The following is a 25,476-nucleotide window of genomic DNA, read 5'->3' as shown; positions in this document are numbered from 1 at the left end:
AAATTATATATTTGCTTTGAAACAGTATAAAGTCATTTTTAAAAAAGTGGTTAGTAAACTTTTGTGTTGGTTGGCGCCCTCTGTCACCCAACTGTGTAGGGAAATGAAGCTGGACCCATTCACTTACAGTAAATGAATCTGTGTCCTGCAGTTTCCCTGCATAGGGGAACTAATCATAGCAACCAGTCATATCCTAGGGATGTCCCATCACCATTCCCTGTGTACGTGACCATGACGGCTCAGGAGTTTTTATTTTCATATATTTTTGCTTTATACTATGTATTCCGGCCTTTATCTCTACATTTATATCCAAAGTTCTAAAAACCTCACCAGACTTGCAGCCACACTTTTCCAGTGTCCTGTACCTTTAAAAGGCAAAGCAGATGCAGTAGCCCCCCTCTATCTCTCCCTCCTTTTCCTCCTCCTCCTCTACCTCCTCTCCTTGTCTCCAGGCGGAAGGGGGATGTGATGTAAAATCACAGTCAAACTTTTGGAAGTTCTCTCTGATTATTACAGAACAGAACTGAACAAACCCCACAAAAAAGACAACTGGAGGACTATCCATAAAGTAAAAAGTGGGGGGGATCAAGTCAGGAGACCGTGGAGACCCCCCAGACCGGACATCTATTCTTCATAAACAGGTCAGTTGGAAACTTTTTGGCTGCTGGGATTATGTGTTCGGAATGACAAACAGCGAGATGTTGCAGGAACAATGGTGAAGTTGGCGAGCGCAGAAAGTTGTCAGATGGCGGAATGTGGGGACATTTTCAAAAAACATTGGAATTTATTATGAATTTTCAAAAACATTAGCATTTTTGAGAATATTCATTAAAAAATGTTGAAAATTTTCTGAAAACATTGAAGCCTTTTGAAAAATTTTCAAAAAAATTAAATCTTTTTGGGAAAGTTCATTTAGAAGTTTGGGGCATTTTCAGAAAACAATTGGAGCTTTATCGGTACTTTAAAAAATGGACCTTTTGGGAAAGTTCACTTAGAAGTTTTGGGAGGTTTTTTTTAAGAAATGTTCAAAAACATTCAAAATGTACTTGGAGTCTTCAAAAACATTTTACATTTTGAGCATTTTTATTCTCACTTGGGAAGTGATGTGGAGGATGCACAATGTGAACATGTATTACACTAGGCTGACCTTATGATCGTTCTGCATTGAAACATTGGTCCTTAAATGGTGCACAGACTTATCGATAATTTGATTCTAATGTAGCAGTAGCAAAAATCATAAAAATTTAAGTCCGTAAGTATCCAGTAATCCAGAATATCTGATTTTTTTTTTTAAATTTTACCGTAACGCTGTCATTAGTATTTATATATTATATTTTTGCTATGGAAACAGTGCCCCTCTTGTCCATTGGCTGAGTCGAGTATTGCAGGTCAGCCCCATTGTGCTGTTTCCTTTTTCCATCATTGCCTATTGAGTTTTGAAGGGAAGATATTTTATGACGCACAGCAGACTTCCTGTCCAGTAATCCCATTGCAAACCATTATAATCCATGTATATTTTGGGAGGTCACTTTGAAGGATGCCGGGAAACACTTGCACCATTTGGACACAATTCTACTCTTAATGAGTTTCCAGTCCTTGAAAATGTTTTCCAAATTAAGATATTTTTTTAAGTCATTATGAAGTTCTGACAGAATCCCTCAGCTATTCCGCAGTAACCGCTTCATTGTTATGACTCAGCTTCCATAGCAACCAGAGAGATTCTGTGGTAACCAGGATTGGACTGTATCCTTAAAATCAGGAAAGTCCTAGCAAATTGGTACTGTCAGCAACTATGGGCTAGTTCTAAATAATTTCAATTTACCTAGTAGATTATTCTTCAGCAGTTCCATGCCTTGCTCATCCTGATCCTCCTGGTTCATGAACTGAACGTTAGGTGGAGGCTACATGCAGTCTTTAGCCGCAACCATGACAAGCAAGTCTCCAGGAATTCATCACGTTTGGACGTCTGGCGACTTCCTTTTAGCGGTCGCAGTATATTGCGCTTTGCAGCACGACTGCATTCTCTTTCGTTATGGTGCACTGTAGCACAAGTGCGGCCTTGGGTAACACAATGTGTCGCAGCCAAAGCCTCCGTGTAGCACCAGTGCAGGGTAAAATGAACGCAGTGATCTCACTAATTCCTATGGGCAACAGCTCCCACTTTTTCGATCCCTAAAATACAGTCTGAATGAGGACCTGTCACTTGTGATACACTTTGTTACCTGGTGTAAATGCCGCTGTTCTCCTGAATTCGGCGTTGTTATTCTTTCGTTCCTGCTCCTCTCCGTTCCTTAGATATGGCTCCCTCTTCCCTGTATATAAATCTAGTCTTATTATCCAAGTGGGTGTGGTCAGCTACTATGTGGGCGTTTTCTTGAGACCCACACCCAGTTGGCTACCAAGACCAGAGTTATATAGAGGTCATATCTCAGGAACGGAGAGGTGCAAGAATAAAAGAAAAACATCCCCAGATTCAGGAGAACAGCAACATTTACACCAGGTAAAAAAAAACAACATATTTATGGCAAGTGACCGGTCCCCTTTAAATGTCTACGAATCAGGAGCCCTGACACTTCTGCTTGTCTACAGCACGTAACACGTAAGCAATTGTTTGCTGACATTGCAAAGCGCCAGAGATCACATGATCGCTGACCACAGGAAGTGCTGTTAAGGTTACGTTTATTAGACCTTTGCAGACACGTGGAACTATTTTCTAGGGGTCAGAAAATCCTTTTATGGTCACTTTAACTATATTTGCTAATTTCTTTTAATATGTGTTAATTCTTCGATTTTATTAACTTACTCTCTTTTAGCTTTCTTAATGATGTCACTTTATATGGATTTTGTTGAAGTACATCATGCAACTGTATGTTTTATCATGCAACATGCTCTGTATGCTCTATATAACAAGGTAATGATCCCCGGCCTATAAACTGGGTATATTGTCCCCGGCATGACACCGATCGGCTTGGAACATTCCGTGCCGTTCCTATGAACTAGATCCCCTTCTACCTGCCAGAAGTAGCGTGGTCCCCTGACTGCTGCGCCCCTCCGTGCTGACACATGAACTCGCTACAGCCACCACAGCCGTCCTGGGCTGTAATTTGAGCAAATGGAAATCTTGTTCCCCTTTGCCAGCTGCTTAGCTCAGGCATTTTAACAAGGCCACAAATATGAAGTGGTAGAGATAGAGGGTACGTCTCGCCCGGCGATGAGCACAGGATCATCTCAGGCATCTGCCAGCCACGACTGCTTAATAAATACATCCTGGGTAATAATACGATACATTGGTTATTTTAAAGAGAGCTTCCCCTTTAAATATTAGAAAAATACATATTCTTAGTGATATCATCTTAGACCACCAATATGGACTCTATTGCACCACTTACATCTTAATAATACATTGCCCACATAGATCACAGCTTTTGACACTTCTGTTCTCCCTTTATGATATATCAAATAAGTAGGTGTGGGTAGGAAAGGAAGTGACAACCACCCTGACCACTTTTCTGTGTCAGAGCTTCAGTTGTCAGGTGTGAACATGATGTCTGTGGATACACTAGAACTTCCCATCATGCAGTGTGTTGTGCTGGGCTCTGGCTGGGTCATCGTTATATAAGAGCGCCGTCCTGAAGCACATGAGGTCATCCTGTGTTCTCATCCAGATATTCTCATATGTCGCTGGGACAGAGGGAGAACATTCTGTGGATTATTTTCTGCACTGAAACCGCATGATATTACTATAAAGTGCTGAGACCAAGAAACACGGACAATCTCTTCCATGAAGTCTATTCCCCATCTAGTAAAATCTATCCGCCTATTGGAGATGAGCGAATCTTTTGAAATTCGAATTTGCCAAATTTTTCCAAAATCTGCAAATCGCAAGTAGGCAAAGTCTACAATTGTCTTGAAAAGACGTGTACGACTCTCTAAGTTCCCCTAGTACGGTATACAATTCCCTTTCAAGCCCAGTAGCCAAGTGAGCTCAACATATATGGCTATGGGTAAACGGATGGTAACAGTTCTTTACTGCTGTGTTGCTGCACACACTTTGTGCACAATTTGTCCAATATTTTATGGCTTTCTCTTCTAATCTCTTATTGCTGAACTGTGATGTCCTCTCAATATCCAGATTCACCACAAACTGGCTGCTGCATTCCCTGCCTCTGCTTTTATAATGGCTATGATAGTTGCTCATATTCTATCTATTTATCTATCTAATATGAAATTGATAATTAGCTTGATATGAGATAGGTAAGTCTTTTGGAGCAAGAACTACTCTATTTATGTGCCACTGTGATACTATATTCACCCCACAGGGTCCAGTGACAGTGATCGGTGCTTACCAGTGGGAGACATAACATTTTCTGAATACATTCTGTCAGGACACTCAGTCTTGTTCAGTTCTTGCCCCTCAGGCTGTTGTTATTTGGGGGGGGGGGGGGTGGAGAGAGGTCCTGGATGACTGAACGTACAGCCGGTCAGATCTGCAGCTTCGGCTATGCTGGATGTAAATGACTGCAGCTCCAGAGCAGTGAAATTAAAGTTTCAGGATTGCAAAATGATAGGATTTGTTGGAAACTGCATGACAGTGTGAGGGTCACCGTTTCTGTCATGATTTGGGATCGGCCCATCATTGGAAGGCATTAAGTGAATTAGATTTTTGTAAATTTAAAAGAATAATAGGGTAACCTATTGTAATGGTCTTAGTGATCCCCCATATGGCAGCTTTTAATATGACGGTACCATTTTCGGTTATCGTACCCCCTCTGCCTGCACTGTGCCATGACCTGGGCATGTTGCTGATGTCTTATCCTGTCCCCGTTGCCCCCTCTTGTCCTTGTTTGCATGTCTTGTAGAAGTTGCCTGGCAAGGAGGGTGGGATTCCTGTGGTTAAGGGGTCATCTGGGGAACGTATTCATCCGCTTTGTCCTTGTGTAATTGCCTCACCCCCTGTCCAGCATGAAGAAAACATGCGCCTCCTTCTTCCAGATGTCCTCCGTCACTTTAAATTCCTTAATATAAGTAATTCTATGAGAGGCCTGGGGCCCTTCACCCATCTACACTTCATTCCTGCTCATCATGCTATCATTTGCCACTGAAATTATTAAAGGGGGTCTCTACTTTTTTGGCAAATTAGCCTAATGCATATATATATATTGGTAACAAATCCTGAGCCTCCTGATTCATGAATACTCCAGTAAATGCTGACACATAGACAAGTCAGTAGGATACTGGATGGGTAACATCTTTGAGAGATCTCTATCTAGATAGATAGATATAGATATAGAGAGAGAGATATAATATATCCCTCGAAGATGTTACCCATCCAGTATCCTACTGACTTGTCTATGTGTCAGCATTTACTGGAGTATTCATGATGAATCGTTACAGTAAGTTCAGCTTCCTGATATCAGTAAAAGTCCTTTTTCGATGTGAGATAGATATCTATATATATATATCTCTATCTACTCTCTATCTATATATATATATCTCTATCTACAGTGTATAAATATATCTCTATCTATATATCTCTCACATCGAAAAAGGACTTTTACTGATATCAGGAAGCTGAACTTACTATAACGATAATGATAAAACTCTAGAGTAGAAAATAGTATCCTTTTTAGAGGGTAACTAGCATCTCTCTTAAATAAGACTTAAAGACATAACACAGTGACATTGGTGGAATCCCTTGTGAGCCTTGAATGATTAGGGGAAGGTTTGTTCTAATTTGGGAGGGGCTAGGCTATTAAGGGAGGAATCAGGTTTGCATATTTGTCCTGAATTAGATATATGAGTAGTACATATTATATGCAAATGTACCTTTGAGTTTACAGATGGTGTAAAAAAGAGGTGTTCTTGGCCTGGACTGCAGCATCGCCATAATGGCATTTGTGCTAGGGCTACTGTACTACAAAATGAGGACTTTTACCTCTATTTCCAGCACAATATGATTTTATTGTGGCCCTATTTATTTATTTCTTTTCTATAGTATTTTAACAATTCATGTCACATTATACCATTAGATTTTGAGTATGAGGCCCCTATTTACAAATAGGAGAGCCCAAGTTATGACCCATTATTATGGCAAAGGTGTTATGATCTGCAACATAAACTAAGGAAAGAATGGGAAAAGCTGTCAATACAGTAAGACTAAGCTGAATCCCTACGATGTAGCGGGCGACCTGTTCCTTGTGAACAGACCCGCCTTTGTCCTCGGCTAGTCTGAACGGAGACCTATAGAATAAAGGGAGGGGTCCCTAAAAGAACTAAGGACTGGGACAAAAATGGGACACCTCCTAACAGAAGTTGTTGCAGAGCAAAAAGACAAACTGACAAAAAGTACTAGAGGTCCCAGAGGACCAAGCAAACTAGACAGAGATAGGCACCGAAGCACCTGGCCAGAGAGACAGGCAAAAAACACTGAAGTCCAGCAAAGCCAGAAGGGCGGAGCTGGAATATATAGGCAGCTGGTCACTTGACCGCAAAACACAAGATAGAAAAAACTAACAGGACGGTTCTAACAGTACCCCCTCTTTTATAAGGATCCTCCAGATCCTCCAGGCCCAGGCCTATCAGGAAACCTCCTGTGGAAAGCTTTAACAAGCCTAGGAGCAGAGACATCATCCGTCCTTACCCAGCAGTTGTCTTCGGGACCGAAACCCTTCCAGGAGACAAGATACTGTAATTTCCCTCTATGCCATCTAGAATTCAAAATACGAGAAATTTCATACTCGCCGTCCTCCACCTCCAGGGGAACTGTGACAGTGGCGTCCCTATTAGAAACGTCAGCCTTTTTCAACAAGGAAACATGAAACACAGGATTAATCTTCCAGGAAGTAGGGACATCCAACAGCAGACGGGTTAACAACCTGAAGCACTTTAAATGGACCCTCAAACTTAGGACCCAGTTATTTAGAGGGAATCCTCAACCGCAGGTTCTTTGAGGACAACCAAACCATGTCACCCACAGTAAACAAAACCTCCTTACGTTTCCTGTCAAAATACTTCTTGGACTTCTTGTTAGCCTCTTGCAAGTTACAATGTACATTAGTCCAAACTCTCTCAAAATCACCGGAAAAATTCTCCTCCTCCGGCACCGCCGACCCCAATTTGGAGAATGAACCAAAAGACGGATGTCTCCCAGTACAAAAAAAAAAAGGAGAACACCCAGCAGAGGAGGATATATGATTGTTAAGAGCAAATTCTGCGAGAGGCAGAAACTCAGACCACCCCTCTTGATTGTCCACCACAAAACAACGCAAAAACTGTTCAACATCCTGGTTCTTTCTTTCAGTCTGTCCATTAGACTCAGGATGATAACCAGACGAACATGACAAATGAACTCCCAACCTGTCACAAAAGGCACGCCAAAAGCAAGCCACAAACTGAGGTCCTCTATCAGAAACAATATCTGTGGGAACGCCATGGAGCTTGACAATCTCCTTAACAAACGCCTTAGCGAGTGTCTTGGCGCAGGGCAACTTAATGAATGGAACCAAATTACACATCTTACTAAAACGGTCCACGATCACCCAGATGACAGTAAAACCCTCAGACACAGGAAGATCAGTAATGAAATCCATAGAGAGATGCGTCCAAGGCGCACTAGGAACCTCCAGAGGGCAAAGCAACCCCGCAGCAGGAGTATGTGAAGCCTTAGACCTAGCACACACAGTACACTGACGCACCCACTTGATGACTTCCTTCTGCCATCCAGGCCACCAAAAACTGCGACTGATCAGTCTCTTAGTCTCAGAAATTCCTGGATGACCTGTCAACCAAGACTCATGACACTCCACAAACAAATCTCTCCTAAAGGTTCTAGGCACAAACAACCTCCCATGGGGAGTGTTAGATGGAGCATCATCTTGAGCTTTCAGAATCCCATTCTCCAAATCGGAGTCCAATGCCACCACCACAACTCCTTTCTGCAAAATGCTCTCCTCCTCCTCGGCACCGACCGTAGGAGAGAAGCTGCGAGATAAAGCATCGGCTTTAACATTCTTAGTACCAGGGATATAGGTAACAGAAAAATGAAACCGAGAAAAAAAAAGTGGCCACCTAGCTTGACGGGCATTCAAGCGCTTGGCAGCATCCAGATAGATCAAATTCTTATGATCTGTGAAAACCTGAATAGGAAATCTAGCGCCTTCCAAAAAATGACGCCAGTGTTCAAACGCTAGTTTAATAGCCAGCAACTCCCGATTTCCAACATCATAATTCAGTTCGGTTTCCGAAAATTTTTTCGAAAAGAAGGCACAAGGATGTACTCCACCCTTGTTCTCCTGATACAAAACTGCTCCAACCCCCACCGATGAACCATAGACCTCGACCAAAAAAGGCTTGGTCTCATCAGGCTGCATAAGGATAGGGGCAGAACTGAACCTCTCTTTGAGATACTCAAACGCTTCAATGGCCTCAGTGGTCCACTGGGCCGTATTCGCACATTTCCTGGTGAGATCGGTTAGAGGTTTAACAATTACAGAAAAATTCTTAATGAATTTCCTGTAATAATTGTCAAAACCCAAAAACCTCTGTATAGATTTCAAACCAGTAGGCCTAGGCCATTCCTGCACAGCCTGAACCTTCACAGGGTCCATCTCAAAGCCCTCGCTGGAGACAATGTAGCCCAAAATACTAATTTTCTGCACAGCGAACTCACATTTCTCCAGCTTAGCAAAGAGTGAATTATCACTCAATAACTGCAAAATTTCACGTACACTCTGCCAATGGGACTCTAGATCTGGTGAATAAATCAAAATGTCATCCAAATACACAACCACATTCTTACCAATCAAAGGTCTCAGGATGTCATTAATAAGGTTCTGAAAAAATGCAGGTGCATTGATAAGACCAAAAGGCATCACCAGATTCTCAAAATGACCTACCGGAGTGTTAAAAGCACTTTTCCATTCATCACCCTCCTTCACACGTAACAAATTGTATGCCCCCCGGAGATCAATTTTAGAGAACCACTTGGCCCCCACTAACTGGTTAAACAAGTCAGGAATTAACGGCAATGGGTAGGAATTGCGTACGGTAATCTTATTAATTTCATGAAAATCCAGACATGGACGTAAACCACCGTCCTTTTTTTTAACAAAGAAGAATCCGACTGCCACAGGCGACTTAGAAGGTCTAATGTGACCAGCAGCCAGGCTAGTCTGTATGTATTCCTCCAAGGCCTTTCTTTCAGGGATAGTCAGATTAAACAAGCGACTCTTGGGAAGAGTAGCACCTGGAACAAACTCAATGGCGCAATTATAATCCCTATGAGTAAGTAAAACTTGCGACTCCTCCTCCGAAAAAAACTCCAAAAATCTTGAATAGGTACAGATAATTCCACTTTTTCCACAGCCGCAATGCGACCATTACAACATTTATCATAGCACTTCGGACTCCCAAGACTTAATCACATTAGTAGATCAGTCCAACAACAGGATTGTGCAGTTTTAACCAAGGCAAACCTAGAACAACTGGAGAGGGCAAATTATCCAAAACAACCAAGTCCAAAATTTCTTGGTGAACACCATTGATAGTGAGAGGAAATGCAGCAGTTTTGTGAGTAATACATTTCAAAGGAGTGTTATCAATTGCAACCACAGAAACAGGAGATATCAAAGGTTTGGATTTCAATTTAAGTTTTTCCAAAAACCCTTTATCAATCACATTAAGTGTTGAACCACAATCCACAAATACCTGAAATTCAATCAAATCTCCCTGCAGAGTAGTACACCCAGAAAGGAACACTCCTGCAGAGCATAGACAAACTATACGGGCGTAACTGACCATTTTTTTTTTTCTTTACTTAAACGACGCTCACAATACTTAATCAAATGATCAGCTTTACCACAATAAAGACACAAACCTTCGGCGAATCTCCCATCTCTTTCTTGAGAGCGGAGTGACATCGCCCCAACCTCCATTGGTTCTCCGCTGTCAGAGCAGATTTTCTGGAAACTAGGACCTGAAGTTACAGGAGTTTTTACATCATTGACCCTGGACCTTATTCTCCTGTCCACACGAACAGCTAACTGCATAGCTTCCTGGAGAGTCTCAGGTGCAGGGAATGAAATTAGCAAATCCTTAACCCTTTCACTAAGACCAGCAAGAAATAAACTTTTCAGTGCCAAATCATTCCACTTAACTTCTGAAGCCCATCTCCTGAAGTGTGTGCAATAAATGTCAACATCATCTGACCCCTGATTCAAACATCTAAGTTCTGATTCAGCAGATGAGATTCAATCAGGATCGTCATATAATAGCCCCATAGTAGAAAAAAATTCCTCAACAGAACTTAAATACGGATCATTAGGTTGGAGAGAAAAGACCCACCCCTGTGGTTCTTTGCGCAAAAATGACATAATAAAACCAATGTGCTGTGATTCATTCCCAGAGGACCTCGGTCTCAAACGAAAATATAACAAACAAGCATTTTTAAAGGAAAAAAATCTTGCTGTTTACCATAAAAAATATCAGGCAGTCCTACCTTCGGTTTCACAAAATGCACTTCAGGACAGCTACTCACGTGTTGCTGAAGCTCGGCCACCTCCAGAGACAATCCCTGCAGGCGTTGAGCCAACTCCTGGACGGAAACCATATTGATCCCCGAATTTCTTTCCTTTTAGTTTTTTATTTTGACTGAACTTACTGTTATGATCTGCAACATAAACTAAGGAAAGAATGGGAAAAGATGTCCCTACAGTAAGACTAAGCTGAATCCCTACGATGTAGCGGGCTGCCTGTTCCTTGTGAACAGACCCGCCTTCGTCCTCGACTAGTCTGAACGGAGACCTATAGAATAAAGGGAGGGGTCCCTAAAAGAACTAAGGACTGGGACAAAAATGGGACACCTCCTAACAGAAGTTGTTGCAGAGCAAAAAGACAAACTGACAAAAAGTACTAGAGGTCCCAGAGGACCAAGCAAACTAGACAGAGATAGGCACCGAAGCACCTGGCTAGAGAGACAGGCAAAAAACACTGAAGTCCAGCAAAGCCAGAAGGTCGGAGCTGGAATATATAGACAGCTGGTCACGTGACCGCAAAACACAAGATAGCAAAAACTAACAGGAGGGTTCTGACAGAAGGCAGGACTCTGACTTTAATTTCCAGGCCTGGTACACAGCGTTGTTTTGCTAGCAGAAATCCAAATCTTGTAGTGTAATTATAATGGGGAGGTGGGAGGGGGACGTTAGGTGTTTAAATACTTTCCATCAGGTCATTGCCTCTCACTAGACATATCTGGCTGAATGAGATCCCACAGAGCAATGAAGTCATGTGTTCAGAAACCGCAGGAATAATTTAAGATTCTTTATGTCTATTTTAGTTTCCTGATTATATTTCTTGTTCTAAGGAGCAGCCTAAATGTATTAATCTAAGAATCCCAGATCTTAAATCCAGTTACCATATAGCACAGACCAAGGGTCCTTGTTACATAGTTAATTACATACATTATCCTTAAAAAATATACCGTAACTACTATAATACTGCCCCTATGTACAAGAATATAACTACAATATTAATGTCCCCTAAGTACAGGAACATAAATACTATAATACTGCTCCCTATGTACAAGAATATAACTACTATAATACTGCTCCATATGTACAAGAATATAACTACTATAATACTGCTCCCTATGTACAAGAATATAACTACAATATTAATGTCCCCTAAGTACAGGAACATAAATACTATAATACTGCTCCCTATGTACAAGAATATAACTACTATAATACTGCCTCTATGTACAAGAATATAATTACTATAATATCCCCCTATGTACAAGAATATAACTACTATAACACTGCCCCATGTACAAGAATATAACTACTATAATACTGCTCCCTATGTACAAGAATATAACTACTATAATACTGCTCCATATGTACAAGAATATAACTACTATAATACTGCTCCCTATGTACAAGAATATAACTACTATAATACTGCCATGTATGTACCAGAATATAACTACTATAATACTGCTCCTATGTACCAGAATATAACTACTATAATACTGCCTCCTATGTACAAGAATATAACTACTATAACACTGCCCCATGTACAAGAATATAACTACTATAATACTGCTCCCTATGTACAAGAATATAACTACTATAATACTGCTCCTATGTACAAGAATATATCTACTATAATACTGCTCCCTATGTACAAGAATATAACTACTATAATACTGACCCTATGTACAAGACTATAACTACTAGAATACTGCCCCGTTTGTACAGGAATATAAGTAGCACTGTTGCTTTGCCGCGCTGGGGTACTGGGTTCAAATCCCACAAAGGACAACATCTGCAAGGAGTTTGTATGTTCTTCCCTTGTTTGCGTGAGTTTCCTCCGGGTTCTCCGGTTTCTTCCCACACTCCAAACACATACTGATATGGAATATAGATTGTGAGTTCCAATAGGGACAGTGCCGATTAATGTCTGTAAAGCGCTGTGGAATTAATGGCGCTATATAAGTGAGTAAAATAAATAAATAATACTGCCAATATATATAAGAATATATCTACTATTAGGCTATGTGTCCACGATGCAGAAATGCTCCGGATTTTTTCCTGAGAGTTTCTGCATCTCCCTGGCAGAAAAAACTCATGCGGATTGTACATGCGGATTGTACATGCGGATTGTACATGCGTTTTCCTGCCAGGGACTTGCGGATGTGAAGCGTTCTTCACTTGCATTTCTGCATGCGGGTTGACAAGCGCTTTCGAAGCGATTTTAGCATCACTTGGAAAGTGCTTGTCAACTTGGTCACACTATATAAATCCAAGGAACCGGCATGGATTTATATAGTGTGACCTTAAAGAATGGTAAAAAATAAAAAAATAAATCTATACTTACCTTCCGATGGCCCCCGCAGTCTTGCTTCGCTCCGTCCTGGCTTGCCGGCTGCTCGAGGTACACTGAAGGACCTGCTGACGTCCGCATCGCGTGACCCATCACATGACTATGACATCAGCGCAGGTCCTTCAGTCCACCGCGAGCTGCCGGCAAGTGAAGACAAGCGCATCGGGGGCCATCAGAAGGTAAGATTAATATTTAGTTTTTATTTTATTCTTTTTTTTACAGTTTCTATGGTACCCGGGTCCGGAGGAGAGACTTCTGTCCTCCAGACCCGGGTACCATCCGCACTTTGAAACATATGGAATGTGCATCTACATATACAGTGATGCAGAATCCATGCGTTCCAATGAAAGTCAATGGCGGCGAAAATGCAGCACTTCCGCAAAATAATTGGTAGTGCTGCTTTTTTTTCCGCAGTGATAATCCGCAGTGGAAATTTCCGCAGCATGTGCACAGCACATGCGGATTATCATTGGGGGACATGGCAGACCTTCTACCATGTGTTTTTTAAGCATTTCTGCAGCGTTTTTGCCGCTGCGGAAACGCTTTAAAAATGCATCGTGGGCACACAGCCTTACACTGCCCTTTTTGTACAGGAATATAACTACTATAATATACAGGAAAAATATATATCTTTGTACCGTGTTAGCCAGTAGATAGAAAAATATTTCGATTTGAGAGTCCTCATTAGTTGATACCCTTTAATGGCGAATGGAAAAGATGGTAACAAACTGCAAGCTTTCGAGACTACTCAGGTTTCTCTATGCCTGATGAAGATACCTGAGTAGTCTCGCTTGCAATTTGTTACCATCTTTTCCGTTAGCCATTAAAAGGCATCAGCCACTGAGGACTCTCAAATCTAAATATTTTACTATAATATTTACATTTTGTAAGTTCTTTCTGTATACTACAGTAGTGCGATTGCATTGCACTATTAATATAGTGGAGCATGCAGCTAGCAGATGGTATAATTAATAGAAGTGATACAATGTAATCTGAGGCTGCCTTCCTTCCCGTGCCATGGCTGCAATCATTCTCAGTCATTGTGATTGTGATTGCTGTACACAGAGGGGTTGTGCAGCTGTTTGAACAGATAACTTATGTGTTCAAAAGACTTAATGTGTTTGGGGGTTCGGGATGTGAGTAAGATCCTGTCAGGAAAGGAGCAATTTGGAGAAAATGTCCCATACTACAAAAAAAATTTGAATGTTAAATGCAAAACTATATTTTAATATGGTTTAGCCTTTGGGTCACCACAGAGCATCCGCAGGATGTTTTATCTTCTGTTTAGGCATCTCAGAAGTGAGTAATCGCTTTCTGTAGTCATTACAGATCTTCCTATTTCATGTCACAGTCTCCCTGGCTTCATAGAAATGCACAGTTCCTGTTGTCTCCGCCTCTTCCTTTCTGTGGCTCCTCCCGCAAGACTAAATGCAATGTCTGAGCCATAGCAGAGAAAAATTAAAATCCATAAAACATCTCTGGAGAGGGGACATATCACCTTCAAACTGAACATAAGGGATTCATTATAGCTGGGGAAGAGAAAAACTAATTGTAACTGGAGAAGAGAGAGGGAGCTGACACTTCAACCTCCATTAAAGTAAGGGCCCCATGTAGTAAACAGGTAATGACAACAGGAGATTTGTTCTGGGAAAAAAAGACACCAAGATTGAGATTCCTTGGGGGGAAATACACTTCACAGGCATTCGGTTACTCTGATCAAAGCTCGGCTCCCAGACCTTTTGGAGCACAATTTAGGTTAGTGTATTTTGTCAGTCCTGGAAGGTGCAGCTTGCTGTGGATCCTGTCCGTTTTCATAAGGAGTACCTCCCTCCGCTAAGCTCTGAGCCATTTCGGTGACATCAGGTTTAGTAATTTTCTTTTGTTATCCCTTTTATCCTATGTAATTGTATATACCGTATTGTTTTGTTCCCATTTTGTATCATCTTTGTATATTCTTTATAAACACTGTCTACCTTTCTGGATTAAATATATTAAACTTAGTTGTTCTGTTCCTCTTGCTCTATGAGACATACTTTACTTGTAACGGGCGTCCAATCGGCCTGTATAAACGATTGGTGGTGGCAGTTAGTAGTTCTTTTTGTTATTGTGGAGTTGGCAGTGACCATACCGGGGGTGGGTGTGTGTGTGTGTGTGTGTGTGTGTGTGTGTGTGTGTGTGTGTGTGTATGTATGTATATATATATATATATATATATATATATATATATATATATTCCACGCATTATAATCGAAGGTGAATATACCATACGCTCACTGTGAGTTCCCCAATAACCGGCCTAGTAGTGGAAGCACCGCGGCCTTGTCCATCACTTGTTAGTCAATTGCGTCGTAATCACTCTGACAATTGGAGGCAGCAGAGTTGCATCCCCTGACAAATAGGTAACAGTGGTGAGATCTGCATGACTCCCCCGGCTGTTATCCTTGACACTTGTGTTGATTTTTAGGAATACTCATGTACTTCTGTGATTGTACATTTGATTCATCGTCCAATGCCAGGACACAACCCACCCCCAAACTTAGCTACATAGCCTTTAAGGATGCCCCAACTTGACACAGCATCCCCTATGTCTCCCATCCTGTAATATCAGCCATACAATAGTGGGTGCATTGTACCTTTAAGCCTCCTTCCCATGGTTGTGCTTTGTAACAGAATATTCCTTGGCGCCGTCCCGCGGTATTCATTTTCCTCCCATTATAAATGTGGTTTTTCTGACCTGCTCTGAACCTCTGTAAATCCGAACATCACATACAAAGTCTGTTATTACTGCCCTTCTCCTTGTCTGCAGACAAGGGCTTATTTTTTTGACTGTTTTGTTTTCCATTTTTAATGACCTAACCATGTGATGTGCAAATAAACGGTGTAGGGGACTTCACATCACTGTGATTAAGATGAAAGAGATAGATGATAGGAAGACAGATGATAGAAAAATAGATAAAGTCTTTCAGAGCAATAGAGAGGTAGATAGATTTGAGATACAGTACATAGATTGGTATGAGATAGATAGACTGATATCAAAAATGGAACAGCACATTTAACACATGCAAATGCCTCCCAAACAAAGTATCCAAATTTTGTCAGAGTATACAAAAATGAAAAAGGTAGCCAGCACTCCTATAGTTACCAAACCAAAAGGACTTTATTTAGCCTATGTGGCGTGACGACGTTTCGGTTCAAATGAACCTTTCTTAAGTATTGACATGATTATGCATACAAAGTATATATAGAGATTCTATCATTGTGCAGTGTATACATTATTAACAAAAAAACATTAAAAAACATCACATTACAATTTGTTCAGTGTCTGTCAATAGACAATATAAGTGAAATAAGATGCTTCAGTCATTAAGTGCATGCTAGAAATTTGTCATCATATTAATTTAGTGTATTCATACATAATTTGTGTCATAATTAGACCATGTGTTTTTTTATGATTAGAAATTAAATATAGCCCCAGCCCCCTGAGGAAGCCTGTATAGGCGAAACTTGTTGGGGATGCTATGTGTTGATTTTAGTTAGCTTTAGTGAAATCTGTGCACCGTATGAAAGATAGTTATCCACTGATGCTATGCTAATCCATGGAGGAAGAAAATAGTTTCACTATTGTAATTTAAAAAATATACAATTATTAAAGAGTATATAATAAAAGTTGATTCCCCACAAGGACAAACACCCTAATTTACTCAACCAACACTAAAGGGCCTGACTGCATCCTGCCTAAAGATGGAAAAAAATCCAATACAAAGATGAAAAATTATATATAAAATATATGAAGTATTGGTCGATGTTTTGGCCAAATTAGGGTCCTCATACTTGCGAGTCCCTACACTAAATTCAAAAACGGTTCACACAGGACATACATTCAAAGGCCATCATAGAAAAAGAAACAGCCTCGCATACTGAATTTCTACACTTGTTCCTTTTTGTTCATGTGGGTGATTAGCTGTCATCAGTGATGTCTGGCAGCAGATTATTCCTTTTCCCAATTCAGAACACATGCATGCTCGTCCAAACTGAGCATGCATGTGTATGGGAGTGTGGTCAACAGTTATTGAACGTGTAGATGTGATTATACTGTACACCCCACTGAAGTAGCAATTAGGGATATTAACTTTTCTAGCCTCATCTTCTGTACAGACCCGGGACTCTTCTATGAAGCCTGGGTGACTATATGACAAAATGATGTTTGTCTAAGTATTAAAAATGGCTACAAAAAAAAGGGGAGAAAAGACAGCTCTCCAATGCATCAAGATGTCCTCTGCAGCCCGGCACTTAGCTACTGTCATAGACATCAAACGGTTAAGGATATAGAGTTGATCCTGTTCAAGAAAAAAAACAAACTTTATTAAAGTGCATTAAAATAATGATAAGATCAGAAAAAATGCACCGATCAGCATGTAGCACCTACACATTTCTGGTGGTATAGCTCCATTAATCATAGTGAACTGATCATGTTCACCATGATTAATAGTGAGAAATGAGTAGGTGCTATATGCTGATCGGTGCATTTTTTTCTGATGTTATCACTATTTTAATGCACTTCAATAAAGTTTGGATTTTTTTACTCCGTCTCGAGCTGGATCTCCTCTACATCATTAAAAATGGCTGCTGCACCTTCATTATTACAGTAGTGGAGTAAGCAAAGTTTCTAAACAAATCTGGATTCTTCTCTCCTCCCTAGATCAGCTCGGAGCGGTTGTAGTAGATGATACATATCTATTAAAACTGATTAGCCACTTTGTCTTGTCATGTAATTGAATATTAAACCTTACAGACAGGGCAAAGGGCAGAGACTAAGCGTAAGCGTATCTATGAAGCCTGGGTGACTCTGTGACTAAACGATAGATCCGTAGCTTTTAAACATGGCTGCATTGATACATCCTAGATATTCTGGCAAAGAAGCAACATGCCCCAGGGAATTATTGTATGATATTGTGATCTGAGTATATATATATATATATATATATATATATATATATAAATAAATATATATATATATATATATATATATATATATATATATATATATATATATAGCATAATATCTGTATAGTCACAGTTTGTTCCACTTGACAGTAGAGTATGTGATATGACAGAGGGGTATTTGTCTCCGTCTGGACCACACAAGGATGGATACAATCCTATATTGTGCAGCCCGACTGTAGAATTACTTTGTACAGTAATAATAAAACTGCCGCACTGTTTACAAGAGCTGAATAAAGTCATTCAGTTGTAGATAGACGAGCGAGCGTCCTGGAACCGCTGCCTTCATGTTCTCTGCCTGATCTGTATATAAACACAAAAAAACAGCTCTGATCCAGCCGAGGCCCAGGTCTGTCATGTAACGGTACTAGGATCAGATTGTCCAGAGGTCTCATCCCGCAGTAATGGAAATTATCAAGAGAAAATCACTACGCGCCCATAGAAGGATGTGTGACTGGGCCGAGGTGCGCTGCCAAAACTGCCACTGCCAACGCTAGAGTGTTCACATGGAAACCCGCCGGCCACTGCGAGGACCACAGAGCACGTGCTAGTGATAACACTGCTATTAGGGAATTTACTTGTTTGCAATGACTAGCAAAAAGAAATGGGGCTGGCCCCAGGAGTTTTCAGGATCAGCCCGAGCTCCTTTGTAAGCAAACATATTCCTGATTTCTGGATCAGGGATCTGTCCATCTAATTTTGGGGAAGTGAAGATTATTTTGCCAGTAGAGATTGGTTTGTTAAACCTTCAAAATAAATAGGGATCAAGTTGTCCCATAATTCTAAGCTTGTCCTATCTTTAGGATGAAGTTTTGATCACTCGTTCCATCTTCATGAGAAATCGGGATCATTTTCATTTGCTCCCACATCCATGATAAGTAGGGATGATCTTGTCCCATGGTTGTGAAAAGTAAGTATTTTTTTTAGTCTTTTTTCATGATGAGTAGGGATATCAGTTGCTGCCATGTTCATAAAAGTATAGATCATTTGGCCCTCGCTATATTAGAGGAAAGGATTGGCATCTTTGTGACAAGTCGGGATTAGCTTGTCCAATCTTCATGATAAGTAGGAATCAACTTACATTAGCGATCGTTGGTTCATATCGGTTGGTGGTCAACGAATATGAGAGTATATGAGGATATAGAGTTGTGCTCAAAAGTTTACATACCCCGGCAGAATTTTTTCTTTCTTGGCCTTATAATAATAATAATAATTTTTATTTATATAGCGCCAACATATTCCGCAGCACTTTACAATTGAGCGGGGACATGTACAAACAATAAATTCAATACAAGGTGAGACAGTTTAACAGTTACATCAGGAGTGAGGTCCCTGCTCGCAAGCTTACAATCTACATGGAAATGGGGGGACACAATAGGTGGAAAGTGCTTGTTATTTCAGGTCTGGCAATTATAATAAGTCGGGATTATCATATAAAGCTGTATGATCCGGTCATCAGCCTGTATGTTAAAGTGCAATACTCAATTACCGAGTGCAGTTATCGAGTGCATGGAGGGTGTAGAGACAGATGAACAGTAGGGTGCAGATTCTGAATAGTATTTAGGAGGGAACAGGGGAAAGTTAGTTTACTGAGTAGTTGAGGTGGTAGGCTTGTTTAAAGAGATGGGTTTTTAAAGCGCGCTTGAAGACATCGGGGCTAGGCATCAATCGGATCGTCTGGGGTAGAGCATTCCAGAGAACTGGTGCAGCACGAGAGAAGTCTTGGAGACGGAGGTGTGAGGTTCGGATTATGGGGGATGTTAGCCTTAGGTCATTTGTGGAACGGAGGGCACGTGTAGGACGATAGACTGAGATGAGAGAGGAGATATAAGGTGGTGCAGAACTGTAGAGAGCTTTGTGGGTGAGAGCAATGAGTTTATATTGGACCCTGTAGTGAATGGGTAACCAGTGTAATGACTGGCACAAGGTGGAGGCATCGGTGAAGCGGCTGGACATAAATACGACCCTGGCTGCCGCATTCAGGACAGATTGGAGAGGGGAAATTTTGGTAAGAGGGAGACCGATCAGAAGAGAGTTGCAGTAGTCCAGACGAGAGTGAATAAGAGCGACAGTAAGAGTTTTAGCAGTTTCCAAAGTGAGAAAAGGTCGGATTCTGGAGATGTTTTTAAGATGCAGGTGACAAGAGCGAGTGAGTGATCGGATATAGGGAGTAAAGGAAAGGTTAGTGTCGAATATGACCCCAAGGCAGCGGGCGTGCTGCTTGGGAGTTATGGTTGACCCCTCCAAGGTAATTTCGATATTAGGTAGAGTTAGGTTACTAGAGGGGGGAAACACAAGAAGTTCAGTTTTGGAGAGATTCAATTTGAGATAGAGGGAGGACATGATGCTAGACACAGCAGATAAACAATCCTTGGTGTTTTGTATTAGGGTAGGGGTGATGTCAGGGGAAGAAGTGTATAGTTGGGTGTCGTCAGCATAGAGATGATACTGGAACCCAAATCTGCTGATTGTTTGTCCAATAGGGGCAGTGTATAGAGAGAAGAGGAGGGGGCCTAGGACTGAGCCCTGAGGAACCCCGATAGTAAGGGGATGAGGAGGGGAAGAGGAGCCGGCAAAAGATACAGTGAAGGAGCGGTCAGAGAGGTAGGAGGAGAACCAGGAGAGAACGGTTTCCTTGAGGCCTATAGAGCGGAGCATAGTGAGGAGGAGCTGGTGATCCACAGTGTCAAATGCTGCAGAGAGATCCAGGAGAATCAGCAGGGAGCAGTGACCTTTGGATTTGGCTGTTAGTAGATCGTTAGAGACTTTAGTGAGGGCAGTTTCAGTGGAGTGTAAGGAGCGGAAACCAGATTGTAGAGGGTCGAGGAGAGAGTTATCTGAGAGATAGCGGATTAGACGGGAGTGGACCAAGCGTTCCAGGAGTTTAGAGATGAAGGGAAGATTAGAGACAGGTCTATAGTTAGCAGTGCAGTTCTGGTCCAGGGATGGCTTTTTAAGTAAAGGGGTTATGATGGCATGTTTAAATGAGGAGGGAAAGATACCTGGCCTTGTTTCAGAGAATATGAATGATAACAAAAAACCTTTTTCTTCACTGATGGTTATTGGTTGGGTGAAGCCATTTATTGTCAAACTACTGTGTTTTCTTTTTTTAAATCTTAATGACAACCAAAAACATCTAAATGACCCTGATCAAAAGTTCACATACCCTGGTGATTTTGGCCTGATAACATGCACAGAATTTGACACAAATGAGTTTGAATGGCTACTAAAGTTAACATCCTCATCTGTGACCTGTTTGCTTGTAATCAGTGTGTGTGCATAAAAGCTGAGTGAGTTTCTGGAATCCAGACAGACTCTTGCATCTTTCATCCAGCCACTGACGTTTCTGGATTGTGAGTCATGGGGAAAGCAAAAGAATTGTCAACGGATCTATGGGAAAAGGTAGTTGAACTGTATAACACAGGAAAGGGATACAAGAAATATCCAAGGAATTGATAATGCCAGTCAGCAGCGTTCAAACTGTGATTAACGAATGGAAAATCAGGGGCTCTGTAAATACCAAACCACGGTCAGGCAGACTAACAAAAATTTCAGCCACAACTGCCAGGAAAATTGTTCAGGATACAAAGAAAAACCCACAAATAACATCAGATGAAATTCAGGACTCTCTGAAAACTAGCGGTGTGGCTGTTTCTAGATGTACAATAAGGAGGCACTTGAAGAAAAATGGGCTGCATGGTCGAGTCACCAGAAGAAAGCCATTACTGCGCAAATGCCACAAAGTATCTCACCTACAATACGCTAAACAGCACAGAGACAAGCCTCAAAACTTCCGGTACAAGGTAATTTGGAGTAATGAGACCAAAATTGAACTTTTTGGCCACAACTATAAACGTTACATTTGGAGAGATGTCAACAACACCTATGATGAAAGGAACACCATTCCTACAGTAAAGCACGGAGGTGGATCTCTGATGTTTTGGGGATGTGTGAGCTACAAAGGCATAGGAAACTTGGTAAAAGTTGAAGGAAAGATGAATGCAGCACGTTATCAGCAAATACTGGACGCAAATTTGCATGGGACGTACTTGGACGTTCCAACATGACAACAGGCCACGTCGACCTGTCATTGGCTACAGCAGAACAAAGTGAAGGTTCTGGAGTGGCCATCGCAGTCTCCTGACCTCAATATCATTGAGCCACTCTGGGGAGATCTCAAGAGCGCAGATCATGCCAGACAGCCCAGGAATTTACAGGAACTGGAGGCTTTTTGCCAAGAAGAATGGGCAGCTTTACCATGTGAGAAATTAAAAAACCTCATCCACAACTACCACAAAAGACTTCAATCTGTCATGGATGTTAGAGGGGGCAATACACGGTATTAAGAACTGGGGTATGTGAACTTTTGATCAGGGTCATTTGAATGTTTTTGGTTGTCATTAAGATTTAAAAAGAGAAAACACAGTAGTTTGACAATAAATGGCTTCACCCAACCAATAACCATGAGTGGAGAAAAAGTTTTTTCGTTATCATTCATATTCTCTGAAACAAGGCCAAGAAAGGAAAAATTCTGAACTTTTGAGCACAACTGTATACGGGTATATGTGAGTATATCAGGGTATATGGCGGTATATCAGGTTATATGGGAGTATATAATGGTATATGGGAGTATGTCGGGTGTAGCGATTTATGCTGTCAGGTAGACATTATGTAGCGTTCACACAGGCACGGGATTCTTGTATCAAAATAATGTGAAGTTTATTTTTCACTGGTTGCACAGCACCAAAGCAAAACCATAAACATAAATCCCTAGCCTTGTCCAGGACCAGGAGCTAACTAAACAACACAGACCCTGGCTAATCACACACTAGTACCAATCTGGTCAAACAAAACAGCTAGCTTCCATAGCAACCAGTGATACTTGCAGTTTGGTGCACACAGACTGTGCAAACTCTTCTCAGAGATAGATTCCGGCTTATCTCTCTCTTCATCTCCAACAGAAATCCACTCTGGTCAGCTTCCCCCAGCTGACCAAAGGTGAACACCTAGCCTGGTTATATGCAGAGCCAGCCATGTTAAAATAATCAGAGCCTGTAGAGCTAGGATTTAACCCAAGCCTACCTGGCTTTGCTACATAATCACCCCATCCGCCCCCTGCCCTAAGCAAGGAGTTGGGCACCATATGCCAATACACAGAGCCTACAGGGCTTTAACCCCTTTACCCCTGAGGGTGGTTTGCATGTTAATGACCAGACCAATTTTTACAATTCTGACCACTGTCACTTTATGAGGTAATTACTCTGGAACGCTTCAATGGATCCCGCTGATTCTGAGACTGTTTTTTCGTGACATATTGTACTTTATGATAGTGGTAAAATTTCTTCGATATCACTTGCGTTTATTTGTGAAAAAAACGGAAATTTGGCGAAAATGTTGAAAATTTCGCAATTTTCAAACTTTGAATTTCCATGCCCTTAAATCAGAGAGATATGTCACACAAAATAGTTAATAAATAACATTTCCCACATGTCTACTTTACATCAGCACAATTTTAGAACCAAAATTTTTATTGTTAGGGAGCTATAAGGGTTAAAAATTGACCAGCAATTTCTCATTTTTACAACAAAATTTACAAAATGATTTTTTTAGAGACCACATCACATTTGAAGTGACTTTGAGGTGTCTATATGACATAAAATACCCCAAAGTGACACCATTCTAAAAACTGCACCCCTCAAGGTGCTCAAAACCACATTCAAGAAGTTTATTAACCCTTCAGGTGCTTTACAGGAATTTTTGGAATGTGGAAGAAAAAACTTTACTTTAGACCCCAATTTTCTTATTTTCGCAAGGGTATCATTAAAAAATGAACCCCAAAATTTGTTGTGCAATTCCTCCTGAGCACGCTGATACCCCATATGTGGGGGAAAACCACTGTTTGGCCGCACGACAGGGTTCGGAAGGGAAGGAGCGCCATTTCACTTTTTGAATGTTAAATTTTCTTGAATAATTAGCGGACGCCATGTTGCGTTTGGGGAGCCGCTGATGTCACTAAACAATAGAAACCTCCCCCAAGTGAGTTTGCATCGAGTACTCAGGTATGCACCAAGTATCGCGGATGCTCAAGTGACATGCTCGAGTCCCCGCACGCATGTTTAGCGGTTATTAGACACCCAAAAAAAACATGCGAGGATCGCTCATGCATGGCAGGCAATCCCCGCAAGGTTTTTTAGCTGTATAACAGCTGCAAAACATATGGGACGGAGACTCGAGCATGTCACTCGAGCACCCGTTATACTCTGTGCATACCCGAGCACCTGATGCAAACTCAAGTAGCGAGCACTTGCGCTCAACATTAGTCGCCATATTGTCATTTTTTAATACAACCCCAACCCTATTACAACCCTAACCCAACCCTAACCCTAGCTAAACCCTAACCCTAGCACAAACCTAACCCTATAGTTTATTTTTTACACCGTTCCTCGTGCAGTATCGGTGCAATTACAGCGATACTAGATTCATATCGGGTTTTTATGATTGACAGCTGTCACACACTAAAAAAACCCTTTTTTTCAAAGACTAGTTTTTGCATCACCATATTTTGAGAGCTATAATTTTTCCATATTTCGGCCGACAGAGTCATTGTGACAGCTTGTTTTTTGCGGGACAAGTTGACGTTTTTATTGGTACCATTTTCGGGCACGTGACATTTTTTGATCGCTTTCTATTCTGATTTATGAGAGGCAGAATAAACAAAAAACAACAATTCAAGATTTTTTTTTTTTATGCCGTTCTGCTTGTGGTAAAATTGATAAGGCAGCTTTATTCTTCGGGTCAGTACGTTTACAGCGGTACCACATAAAAACTATTTTGTAGAAAAAATAATTGTTTTCGCATCGCTTTATTCTGAGAGCTATAACTTTTTTATTATTCGGCCGTTGGAGCTGTATGGTGGCTTGTGTTTTGCGGGACAAGATGAAATTTTAAGCAGTACCATTTTTATTTACATTCGTCTTTTTGATCGCGTTTTATTCCATTTTGTGTTTGGCGGTATGATGATAAAGCATCGTTTTTTTTTTTTTGTTTGTTTTTTTACCGTGTTCACTAAAGGGGTTAACTAGTGGGACAGTTTTATAGGTCAGGTCGTTCCGGACACGGTGAGACCAAATGTGTGTGCTTTTATTGGTTTATTTTTTTTTTCATAAGATTATTTATTTCTGGGTACAATATATTTTTATTATTATTATTTTTTTTTTATATTTTTACAATTTATTTATTTATTTATTTATTTGTTCTGACACTTTTTGATCTTTTACACTATGTCCCACTATGGGACTTTCAGTTTTTGCAGCCTGATCGGCTGTGTAGCACAGGAATGCAACACCATCCCTGTGCTATGCAGCCTGTAAGCGCTGCACAGGGAGAAGTTACTTTGGTCGTGCACTGCTCATGACCAAAGTAGCTTCCTGCCTCCTGGTGACCCGGATGTTGTTGTAATGACATCGGGTCACCATGACAACATCCGGGACCGGACTCAGACGCCGCAGGACACCTACAGAGAAGGTAAGTATCGCGCTTACCTCCTCTTGCCACCGGAATGCTGCGATCGATATCAATCGCAGCATTTCGGTTGTT

General features: G+C 41.1%; 1 protein-coding gene across 6 annotated transcripts in view; it reads left to right on the top strand.

Moving 5' to 3' along the window:
• Positions 1–414: 414 nt before the first annotated feature.
• Positions 415–25,476, top strand: part of LOC141154488 (discoidin domain-containing receptor 2-like) — a 143,859-nt gene continuing 118,797 nt past the window's right edge. For all 6 annotated transcript variants that reach the window (XM_073640494.1, XM_073640499.1, XM_073640495.1 and 3 more), the window contains exon 1: positions 415–641. The gene's annotated coding sequence lies outside the window, so the exon portion shown is untranslated. The remainder of the gene's footprint in view (positions 642–25,476) is intronic.

Source organism: Phyllobates terribilis, unplaced genomic scaffold (assembly GCF_046119375.1).
Source record: "Phyllobates terribilis strain yellow unplaced genomic scaffold, ASM4611937v1 Scaffold_7__3_contigs__length_470593459, whole genome shotgun sequence".
Classification (NCBI taxonomy): domain Eukaryota; kingdom Metazoa; phylum Chordata; class Amphibia; order Anura; family Dendrobatidae; genus Phyllobates; species Phyllobates terribilis.
Note: the sequence above shows the minus strand (reverse complement) of the source record. Positions and strands in the feature narration are given on the sequence as shown.